This window comes from Antechinus flavipes, chromosome 2 (assembly GCF_016432865.1).
Source record: "Antechinus flavipes isolate AdamAnt ecotype Samford, QLD, Australia chromosome 2, AdamAnt_v2, whole genome shotgun sequence".
NCBI classification, from domain to species: domain Eukaryota; kingdom Metazoa; phylum Chordata; class Mammalia; order Dasyuromorphia; family Dasyuridae; genus Antechinus; species Antechinus flavipes.
The window spans coordinates 528,261,150-528,273,171 of NC_067399.1; positions in this window are offsets into that span (position 1 = coordinate 528,261,150).

The window sequence follows — 12,022 nt, forward strand, 5'->3', positions numbered from 1 at the left end:
GCCTTTCTTCCAAATAGAGGGAATGGAAGAGAGAACATCAGGGTGACAAGGTCACAGATGCTGAGAAAGTTTCTTTGATGTTTTTTATTTGTATGCACTTAGCACAGAGCTTGGCACCACAATAGTATGCATTTAATAAATGCTTTTTCATCCGCTTAGTAGTCAAGTTAACTTTTTAACAGTTAACACATTCTATAGGCTTATAGTGATAATGGTCATATCACTTACCCATCTCACCATTACTTCTTCCTTCTTATCTAAAAATCAGAAAGTCCACCTTTGGAGTATGCCCAGTTAGGGTAATTACTTTGGGGCCAGCATTTTGGAATAGCCTTCCTGGGCCAGGCAGGCCAGAATGATCAGAGGGAATAGCAGGCTAGCAAAGAGGCAGGGCCTAGGAATGAGTGCTCTTGACCAGGACACCCACACATAACATAACAATAGGGAGCATGTGCTTGAGAACTCAGCTTCTTAAACACTGGTTCTCCCCTCCATGTGGTGTCTCATAACTGAATTGGGAGTCATGAAATTATGATTTACTATCTGTAAATATCTGATTTTTATACTTCTTTTATATATTCATATACCCGGGATCATGTAAAAATTTCTTGAGTGAAAACAATTTTCTAGAGTGTGATAGTTTAACTTTTGAGTTGTCTTAAATACCCTCTGGGCTAGTCAGGGGTTCTTAACCCAGTGTCTATATACTCTTAGAGATTTCAAGAGATTTTTGTAAACTTGGATGGGGAAAATTTTTATATCTTTATTTTGATTAACCTCTGGTTTCCTTTCTGTCCTATGTATTTAATTTTATGCATTTAAAATTTTGGGGAAGGGGTCCATTCGTTTCATCAGACTGCTAAAGTGGTATATAACAATAACAACAACAAAAAGGTTTGAGAACCCTTACTCTAGAACTACTCAGCCCCTACTTTCAGTGGAAAGGTAGGTCCTGAGAATAAGCTTTCTCCCTCTTTCCTCATGGCCTAGAAGACCTTGAGCTGGGTGGTGGGTTTTAAGTGCTATACCTTATCAGCTCAGGCTGGGGCTTTTTCCTTCCTCATCTGTACCCCAACAAAGGATCCTCTTTAAGGGGCTTTACTGGAAGGCTTCTTTCTACCTTAGGCTTCTGTATACTTAAATATACTCTATATATACTTCAAGTTCACTGTCTGGTTTAATGTAAACCACACAGGGAATGACCTCATCAATCTACCTATTTGAACAGACTTGATATTGCACCTAGGTGAAATGCCTTGTTTGAATAAAAATGCCCACTTTGGAGGTCTGTGACTCTGGGGATCACATAACCCTCTTTGCCTCAGTTTCCTCATCTACAAGGAAGTGGCAAATTCCAAAAAAGAGTCAGACATAACAAACAAATGAACAATATAGCTGAGGAGGGTTTGAACTAAAATGATATACCGGTGAATGGAGAAAAAGGGATGGATGTGAGGCATGTTGTAGATACAGAAGTGACAAATCCCTATGATGATGATATGGAAAATGAAGGAAAAATCAAATTGTGAGCCTGGAGTGGGGAGTGGTGTCTTGAAGAACAATTGGGCAATTTGGAGATGAGTTATAATTAAGTAGAAAGGTAATGAATTCTGTTTTATATCTATGAACTTTGAGATACTATTATAATTAATACTTGATAGATGAGGAAACTGAGACAAATAGAGGTTATTTGTCCAGAACATCTAGTGGATGTATGAGGCTGAATTTGAATCCAGCACAAAGAAAGACAGGAAGTCTATGCAGCAAATGAAAAGATACATGGCAAGTAGAGGGTAAGGGAGGGGCAGCTGCTGCAAAGACACAGACTGGAAATGGACTATTTTGTGTGAGCAGCCAGACAGCTAATATGACTGGACTGTAGTGTGTGGGAAGGAGGCTAGTATAAAATGGAAGTTGAAAATACTAATTGGGTCCAAATTGTGAAGGGCTTCACAAACCAATGAGAGGAGCTTATGCTTCATCCTAGAAGCAATGGGAGCTGCAGGAGTTTATTGAGCAGAGAGTGACATGGTCAGGAAAATCACTTTGGTAGCAATGTGAAGAATGGAATGCAGAAGGATATGAGACAGGAGATGAATTAAGAGGCCACTGCAATAACTTCTTGCTTAATTGTTTCAGAGGTGTCCAACTTTTCATGACCTCAATTGGAGGGTTTTTTCTTTTTCAAAGATAGTCATTTCCTTCAGTTCACTGAGGCAAACAGGGCAAAATGACTTACTTGTCCAGCATCACACAACAAGTGTCTGAGTCTGGATTTGAACTCATGAACATGAGGTTTTTTTTTTTATTTCAAGTCCTCTGCTCTATCCACAATGTCATCTTGCTGCCTACTTCAATAACTAATGGAGTAGTTAGTGAACTCTAAGATGGTATTTGTATGAATAAAGAGAAGGGATCTGATGAGAGAAACACGATGGAGGTAGAAACAGAAAAATTTCAGTTTATTGAATATGGACATCAATTAAAGAAGCAAGTTTATGGTGCAATTAGAATCAAGGACTGGCCTTATTTGAAGGGATATATTAACATATACATTGAGATGAAGCTAGAGTTTGGAGATGATGGGAAAGCTTTATCTTATATATCAGGACTTCTTGACCTTTTTCACTCTTGACCTCTTTTTACCAGAGAAATTTTTATGTGACTCCAGGTAAATAGGTATTTATTAATTATTTATTTAATCTATTTAATATAATAAATATCTTTTATAAATACCTCAAACATTTATTATTTATTATAGATATCTCAAACATTTACTGATAATAAATCATAAAGAAATTTATTTTAAAACAATTCTTTGCTGTACATATAATTTTAGCATTTATTAAAGACAAAAGCAAATTTGCATACTAAGATATGGATATGCTTGTTTCTTTTTACATAAAGAATTAAATCTTGGTGGAATATGATACCTTTTACTATTGACAATTTTTTTTACCACCCCCACATTCACTTACATGACCATATATAGGGGACTTGGTCCATAATTTAAGTAGCTTTGTTATATATGACATGAAGACTATGTGGTGAACTTCCTAAGAAAGGATAAAGAACAACCTGGAGGTCTGTAGAAAATTCCACAAAGATGATTGAAGAGAGTGATAAGGACATAGTGATACTAAAAAATGGAGTGAACTTCCAAAGAGAAACTGTTGAGTAATGACTGTGGAGTGAAATTTTGGAAGGGACAGCTAAGTGGTGAGGTGGATAGACTCTTCCTGGAGTCAGATGGCCTCAGACTGTCTGTGTAACACTGGGCAAGTCACTTAATCCTGTTTATCTTAGTTTCCTCATATGTAAAATGAGCTGAGAAAGAAATGGCAAACCACCCTAATAATGTCTCTGGCAAGAAAACCCCAACAGAGTCAAGAAGGGTCAGATGTGACAAAAAGTGACTGAATGACAAATATAAATCTGGAAGATTCCAGTTTGTCCTTAGCCCAGTGTGTGTATGTGCAAGATGAGGGACAATGTAGTTCTAGAGACGGTGCCTCTAGCGCTACAAGGTGACAGTTGGGAGTTGGGGAGGGACACAGCCTTCTGAAAGAAGTGTGATAAGAAGAGATAAGGGGAAATTTGTTAGAGACAAACCAGGTACAGAGAGTAGAAGAGAAAGGTCAGGCCTTGCCCTGTGACCTTGGCCAAGTTAGTCTTTGGATCTCATTTAGCTTCCAGATATTTGAAGGGCTGTTCTGGGGAAGAGGAACTAGAATTACTAAATAGAATTTTGAAAGCAAATTTGAGAAATATATGGCCTCCATCTAGTGGCATAACCTAGTCATTGCATCAATTCAGTTTTCCATTTAGTGTATACTTTACAAACTGCAAATATTGAAGGAATAATAATTTTTTTAAAAAAACAAGCAATATTTAGTAACAACTATCCAAAATCATGTGTTGATATTTGCATAGACTTTCCCTGCAATAATTCTGTGAGGTAGATAATGTCATTCTCTTTGTGGCAAGAACACTTGGCCTTAGGGTCCAAAAGATTTGAGGTTCAAATTTTGCCTTAAACACCTCAGAGTTTGGGGATGATTTACAGGTCATGGAATTTCTCTGAGCCTCAGTTTCTTCCTATGCAAATTATGGATAATAAAATAGTACTGACTTTACAGCATTACTGTGAAGAACAAAATGAAATAAGGTATGTAATTTGCAGCCTCTATAAAGTCTATGTAAATAATGATTAATTTTTAAAGTGAATATTCATATCTTTTTTATATCATCAAAACTCCCGTCAGTCCCTGAATCCTCTTCCCAAAGAATTATCCCATATAACAAATAATAGTTTAAAATACGAGAAAGGAGAAAAAAATCAGGAAATATGATCAATAAATCAAGTTTGAAATTATGTTCAATGTACCATACATACTCTCAGACTTAATACTTTTGCAAAAAAAGGGGAGATAAGTGTTATGTCTGATCTCTCTTTTTTTTTTGAAGACATGCATCTGCTTTGTAATTTTGCCATTCAAATTTTTAAAAAATATGGCTTTAACATTCATTTTTTTTAAGTTTTAAATTCCAAATTCTCTTCTTCCTGTCCCTTCCCCAACTGAGAAGGCAAGCAATATAGCAATTATATATGTGGAATTATTTTTAAAATGTATTTCCATTATTAGCCATTCTGTGGCTGATTTTTTATTATATTTCTTTCTATTATAGCCATCATATATGTTATTTTCTTGATCCTGTTTACTTCATTCTACATTAGTTCATATAGTTGTTCTTTCCATGCTTTTCTAAATTTATCATACTCATCATTTCTAATAGCACAGTAATATTCCATTATATCCATGTAGCATGATTTTACTTTTGTCTTTCTTTAGTGTAGTTCTTTTATATAGTTCTTAGCTCTTCTTTGTTTTCCATTTTTTACTCTCAGAAAAAGTGCTGTTACAAATATTTTGGGATTTATGGCAATACTCTTTATATTAATGGTCTTCTTGGGGTACAGATCAAGTAGTGAATTTTCTGGGTCAATGAATATGGGAATTTAATAAGCTTTGTTTGCAAATAAATATGAACTATTATTTATTTTCGGAATATTTTGTCAAAAAACTTAAAGGTCACTTATGCTTCTACATAATTCAACTACTCCAGCCCACAAAAAATGAACTTGTTTTCAGAAGATGAAGAATTCTCTGTACCTAAAATATAAGTATGTGACTGCTGGAAACTTAATGGGTAGAGTACTGAACTCTGAAATGAATTCAAGGCCTGGTGTCATTACTTGCTAATTGTATAATCTTGCTAAGTCATTCAACCTCCATGCCTCACCACAGTGTAATAGCACAGACTTAAAACTGGAAGGAACTTTATCAGTGATTTCTCCTAACCCTTTCATTTTATAGAGCTTCAAAGTGCAGAGTTTAAATTCAGCCTCAGATACTTCCTAGCTCTGTGATTCTGGGCAAGTTACTTAATCTCTGATGGAGAAGGACACAGCAAATGGGCTCCAGTATCTTAGTCAGGAAAACCCCAAATATGGGCACAGATCACTGAACAATAAATATGCAAGTATAAACCCTTTCCACCTGCAATAAGTATTTATATACATTGCATATAGCTTAGTAACACAGGAGGAAGAGCAGTGGATTTAGAGTTAAAGGACTTGGTTATTTGCTAGCTATGTGATCCCTGAGAAAATCACTTAATCAGTTTCCTCATCAGTAAAATGAAGTTTTAGAACTAAATGATCTCCAAGGTACCTCCTGACTATACTTCCCATTACCATTTTACAGATAAGCAATAATTTGGATCCAAAAGCCTAGGTTAGGTTACTTCCTGGGATCCATTACTAAGGCACTTTGAAGCTCTGTAAAATGGAAGGGTTAGGAGAGATCCCTGATAAAAGTTTCTTCCAGTTTTAAGTCTGTGATATGATGCTATGGTCCTGTGAGGCATGGAGGTTGAGTGACTTAGCAAGATCACACAATTAGCAAGTAAGGACACTAGGCCTTGAATTCATATCAGAGCCAGTTAATAATTAGAATAGACTTCTACAATCAGGTTGGTTTTGTTTTTGTGTTTGCTTGTTTTTTTGGGGGGAGGTTAAATACCCTGTGGTTTCATCTCTGTAGGAAGCTCTGCAGTGAGGAAACTCATTCTCCTAAATCAGATTTCCAGCTTCTTCACAATTGGAGTTGCCTAAGGACACCAAAAAGTTAATCCTAAATGTCTCTGGCTGACTTAAATTAAGGTGGATTTTAGTGCTCCATTTTTCTAACTCATTTCATAAAAGTACCTTAAGTTATGAGAGTGAATAGTCCTTTTAGGTAACAGGAGAAATTGGGGATAAGATTAGGTTTCTGTGGAAAAGGGACAAACTCAAGTCAAGAAAATTAATAAATTTAATGGTGTTAAACCATGAACTATATAGAAACCTTGGTTGAGGCACTTAGGGAGAAACTGGACTCTGTGCATGTTGCATTAGTAGTTAGCAAAAGGTGAGCTCTACATGGACAGTTCAGCCTTGAATGGCCCATCTGGCAGTATGAGCAGATATAGCCCTCTGATTAATATTGAGTCACCATCTCTATATAAGCAACAGCTCCTCTGAGTAAAGCATTTATTTTTTACTCTTCTATGTCAGTCCTTTTCCAGATCATATCTGTGACCATGATCCAAGGCAGATATTACTGGTCCCTTAGTCTAGCATACGTATATTTGTGCTGAGCTAGAGGCCCTTCTTACACAGTCTCAAGTATTCAAATGGAATTGCCATCTTGTCAGTTTGGGACTTCTCTGCATCCATGAAGACTGCGACTCATCCATGCTGGGCCATCTGGTGTCACTCACTGACTTTTGTCTGTGTTCTCCACAGGTTTTCACCCACTGTTTGAGAAATTTTACTTGCTTTGTTATCACAAGAATCCCAGCAAAACATTTTTGCTTTCCTTCCATCACTCCTCACTCCATCCATCATCCCATTTTTTTTTTCCTGTCCAACAACATCTTGATGATACCCTTTACTCATATTCTTCTTTAGAGTTTCTTGTTAATTGCCGCCCACTGACATCCAGGTACTGTTATTATATAGCAACATCAGTAAAACCTGAATTCAAGTATTGCCCCATACTTCCTTAATTGTATAATCCTGGACAAGTCACTTAGCTTTTCTCAGCCTGAGTATCCTCATCTGTAAAATGAAGAAAATAATAGGACCCACTTCACAGGGTTGCTAGGACAATTAAATGAGATAGATATGTAAAATGCTTTAGAAACCATAAAATACAATATAAATGCTAATTATTTTTATAGTGTCATATGTAAACATGAGTATCTGGGGGACTTCACCATCTATAAGGATTTACTTGTTCATCACCTTGAATTGGTGATGAACTGGGTCTCCTCCTTTACACTGATGATTATCTTTAACTAGCCTATTACCCTATGTTCCTGGAATTATGGACAGAAATTTTTGTGGTTAATTTTAATGAGTATTCACTAAGAACGGTTCCAGGAAAAAAAAGATCTCTACATAATCTAATGCTAATACATTGTGCAATTTTTAGAATAGACATCAAAGATAAATTTGAATTTAATCTTAGATCTTGAATTTTTATCTAGCATAGACCTCAAATTCAGAGGCTACCACCATTTCTTTCCATGGAGATGTAAAATATAATTTAGATGTTGACTGATTGAGACCTGAGAAATAGGAGTAAATGGATTAAGTTTTCTCTGTAAAACTAGGCTAATTTTTCAATGTCTATACTTTTCCTACTCTTTGGGGGCATTATATTTTATCTTATTTAAGGATTTTTGAAGGTCATCTATATCTCCTTCTACATCTCCTGCTGTCTTCCTTCTGTTGGTTTCAGTTTAAGGCATGGAGATGGGAAAAGCAGAAATACTTTTTAGCATTGTCAACTTTTCTTGAATGGGACTGAAGTCAGGCATCTGATGATCCTGTTTTTATTCATTTATTATTTTATTAAAGGTTTTTTATTTACAAAACATATGCATGAGTAATTTTTCAATATTGACCCTTGCAAAACCTTCTGTTCCAAATTTTCCCCTCCCCTAAATGGCAGGTAGTCTAATACATGTTAAATATGTTAAAAATATATTTTAAATCCAATATATGTATACATAGTTACACAGTTATCTTGCTGCATAAGAAAAATAGGATCAAAAAGGAAAAAAAACTGAGAAAGAAAACAAAATGCATGCAAACAACAACAAAGTGAAATGCTGTTTAGTTCTACACTCAGTTCCCATGGTCCTCTCTGGGTATAGATGACTTTTTTCATCACTGAACAATTGGAACTGATTTGAATCATCTCATTGTTGAAGAGAGCCACATTCATCAGAACTGATTATGGTATAGTCTTTTTGAAGAAGCTGTTTTTTATGATACTGGGCAAAAAAATAAATGAAACACATCAATGAATGCCCATCACATGCTGACAGTTTCTCCTGAATCCTACCACTCTAATCTGGTTCAGATGATAATTCTTAGAAGCTGCTCTTCTGCTGGCAACCTCTCATTAATAAGGGGTTTTGAGAATGTGAAATAATTTTTATTCTCTACTTTTCTATTTCTTTTATGACATGAATTTCAAGTAAATGAACCACTATAAACTGAGGCACACATATATTCTATATATGTCTTTTTTTTAAATAGTATGTGTCTTAATGATCTGCACATATTCAAGTCACCATGATTCTATACTGGAAGAGAATGGAAAAAAATTAGTGTCAGTACTATTCTGTTCAACAAGTGTTCATTGAGTATTTACTATATTTTTAGAATGTTGTAGATATAACAGAAAAGTACAATTCACTCCTTGCTTTCAAGGAATTAATATTGTCATTGGAAAGACAAATCTAAAACCCATGAAACAAATTATTCAAGAACAATATAATATGTGTTTGAAATGTAGGAATATATTATTCTGACAAAGCACAAGTCTAACCATATCACTTCATTACATAGCAAACTCCAGTGGCCCCATATTGCTTTTAGGATCGATAATGAAATTCTTTGTTTAGCAATTAAAGCCCTTTAAAATCTGGCCCCTTCCAGCACACTGCCATCTAGCTACACTGGTGCGCTTGTTGAAGGCTCTTTTTCTTGAGTCTGCCTTTTCATTGATTATGATTATTCTCATGCCTAGAATGCTTTTTTCTTGCATTTCCAGCTATTTATTTCATTTCCTTCAAAACTAAGCTTATATTCCATTTTCTGGAGGAACTCTTTCCTAGTCCCATAACACCACTGACCAAGTTCTTTTCCTCTGAGATTACCTTCCTTCCATTTACTATATATATATATATATATATATATATATATATATATATATATATATATATATATATATATATATATATATACTTGCTTATGCATAGTTATTTGCTTATTGTCTTCTTCACTAAAACCATATTTTTGCCTTTCTTTGTATTCGTGGAGTTTAGCATAGTAAGTGCTTAATGTGATGCTTATTGAATAACAATACCTGTTATCAGTTTATCAGATTATAAAGAAGGCTGAAGTTCTAATTAAGTCTAAGTCCTGGACACAATATTAAAAATAACCAGAGAAAAAAATCTGTTACCATGTTGAGTATATTATTCATGGTAAAATATTGACTAAAATTGTAGATCATGGGATGATATATAATCTGCATTGTAGGAGAAAGTACTCTCACCAATGAAATCATAAATTCATTGAAGTATCAGAATATAGTTACCTTGAAATGTTGAAAGAATCAGAAATTCTTTTTCTGGAATGGTGTGCATGAAATATACAAAGTATGAGGAAGACCTATAGTAGTTTTGATAGTATGAGAAAATATGGACAAGAATATTGAAGGATGAGAAGGTATAGTAGCAGTTGGACTTGTATTAGAGGAAGGAGTACTCACAGCAGTGAACTTCAAAATGTCAAAGGGAGGGAGGCCCTTATGGTGGGAATAATTTCTATAACTAGCATAGAAAGGGAAGAAATTACAAATAGTAGTGATTACAGGGAGATGACATCATAAATGACATGAAACAAAGTTCTCCAAATCTTAAGAGTTACAAACAGATAACCACATAAAGAAGCTACCATGGTCTGTTAGTAACAACTTGTGAAGAGTTTAGTGCTGTAATCAAATAAAACTTATTTTATTTGTCACATTTGTAATAACATTTTATCATTATTATGCTGCATGGAAATTATACACAATAGATAAAAGAAATGACTCAAAGGCAGCTTTCCTCTACTTCAGAATTTGTTATGGTACGCAATCAAGATGGGGTTAAGACAACACATGGCTTTGCCATAATTCAATTCAGTCCCCATTTGGGGCAATACTCTGGAAAAGCAGAGATCTATTTAAGAACCTGAGTCTTACTGGATGACAAATGTGAGGGGTCTCTAAGAGGAATGATATCTTCAGGGGTAATTCAAGCCCTTGCACCATCTTAGAACTTTGGGGTTAAAAAGATAGTTTCTTCCTGCAACAGTATGGGGAAATTTCTTTGGGCAAGAAGGAAGCTCATGACCACAAGCTGTACTAGAAGGGGAGTGTCTAGCCCTTAGGATGCTCCCTTCCTATAGCCTGAGCAGCACAAATTCACCCAGGCTTTTTTTGGCAGGACATATATTTTATATGCCATGTACTCACTGGCTTAAAGAAAGCCACAAGCTAAACCAAAACAGGCTTGACTTAATTCCTAATTGAAAATGAAGAAATGGTAGCTTGATTTTTTTATCTTTGTAATTTCAGCACTTATCACAGTGAGCATATTGATAAATGTATAGTTGTTCTAAACATGATCTCTGACAAAACACTTTGCAGAGCATTCATTTCAAATGAGTTCTTCCTCAAGTAAGTTATACAGTTTAGTTTATCAGACACAGTATTGCTAAATAAAATTCTATAGTTTTAATTTTTTTTCTTATAGTCTGCTATATTCTTTTATTTTTCTTCTTTTAACCAGTATCAAAGTTTTGATAATTGTTGTTTTACAACATAGAGTTCTAAAAGTTATTTCCCCTTTAGCACTACTTACTCTCGTCAAGACATTCTTAATTTCTTTAAGGGAAAAAAGCAGTTTTACTCTTGCAAGTTTTGAGTCTGCTCAAAATCGAATCTCAGAAAGTTTATATACATATATATGTATATTTATATACATATATATATATTTGTACTTACTCTAAATGTGGGGTATCTCTACAATTACTCTATGGGATTAATATTATTTTATTTTTAATACATTATTTTTATCCCACTGATGCTATTGTTTCAATTAGGTTTTTTTTTTTTTTTTGCTCATTCTTTAGGATTTTCTAAGAAAAATATGAAGTCATTAGCAAATAGGGACTATTCTGTCTTTTCTTCTTACTGCTATTAGTACTTCTGGAACTATGTCAAATAATAAGGAATGAGAGGGGGATAGCATCCTTACTTTATTCTCAAATTTACTGGGAAAGCTTCTAGTATTTCCTCATTGCATATGCTAGTTGTTGATTTTAGATATATATTTTAAAATCATATTTTAAAGGTTCTTCTATGCTTATGCTTTGCTTTTTTTGCATAAATGAGTATTATATTTTAACAAATTTTTTTTTTTCTGAATCTGCTGACATGATCATATGGTTTTCAATCCCCAAACCACATTTTCCAAGATATTTTTTATTTTCCTCCATCTTCATATTGATGTCAATATTTCAATGTTTATTATATTATATTTAAGAAGTTTTAAGGAATGTTATGTTCTTCGTCGCATTTCTTTACTTAACCCTGTATGACAGATTTTGACACAAACCGTCGGGTCGCTTTTGCCGAGTCCTTGGGAGGACTTTCTTGTAGCTTTTGGGCAGACAGTGAAATCAGCGCTGCTGCTGCTTTTACGCGTCTCCGAGGAAAGCCTGTGAGCTGCCCCATTTAGCGACGGCGACTCTGCCTTCTGGCTTCCTTTGGCGCGGTTGCCCTTTGTTTTTCCTTTTGAAGAGCTCCAATGCCCTCGCACGCTTACGTCTTGACTCGTGCGTGAATGGGGG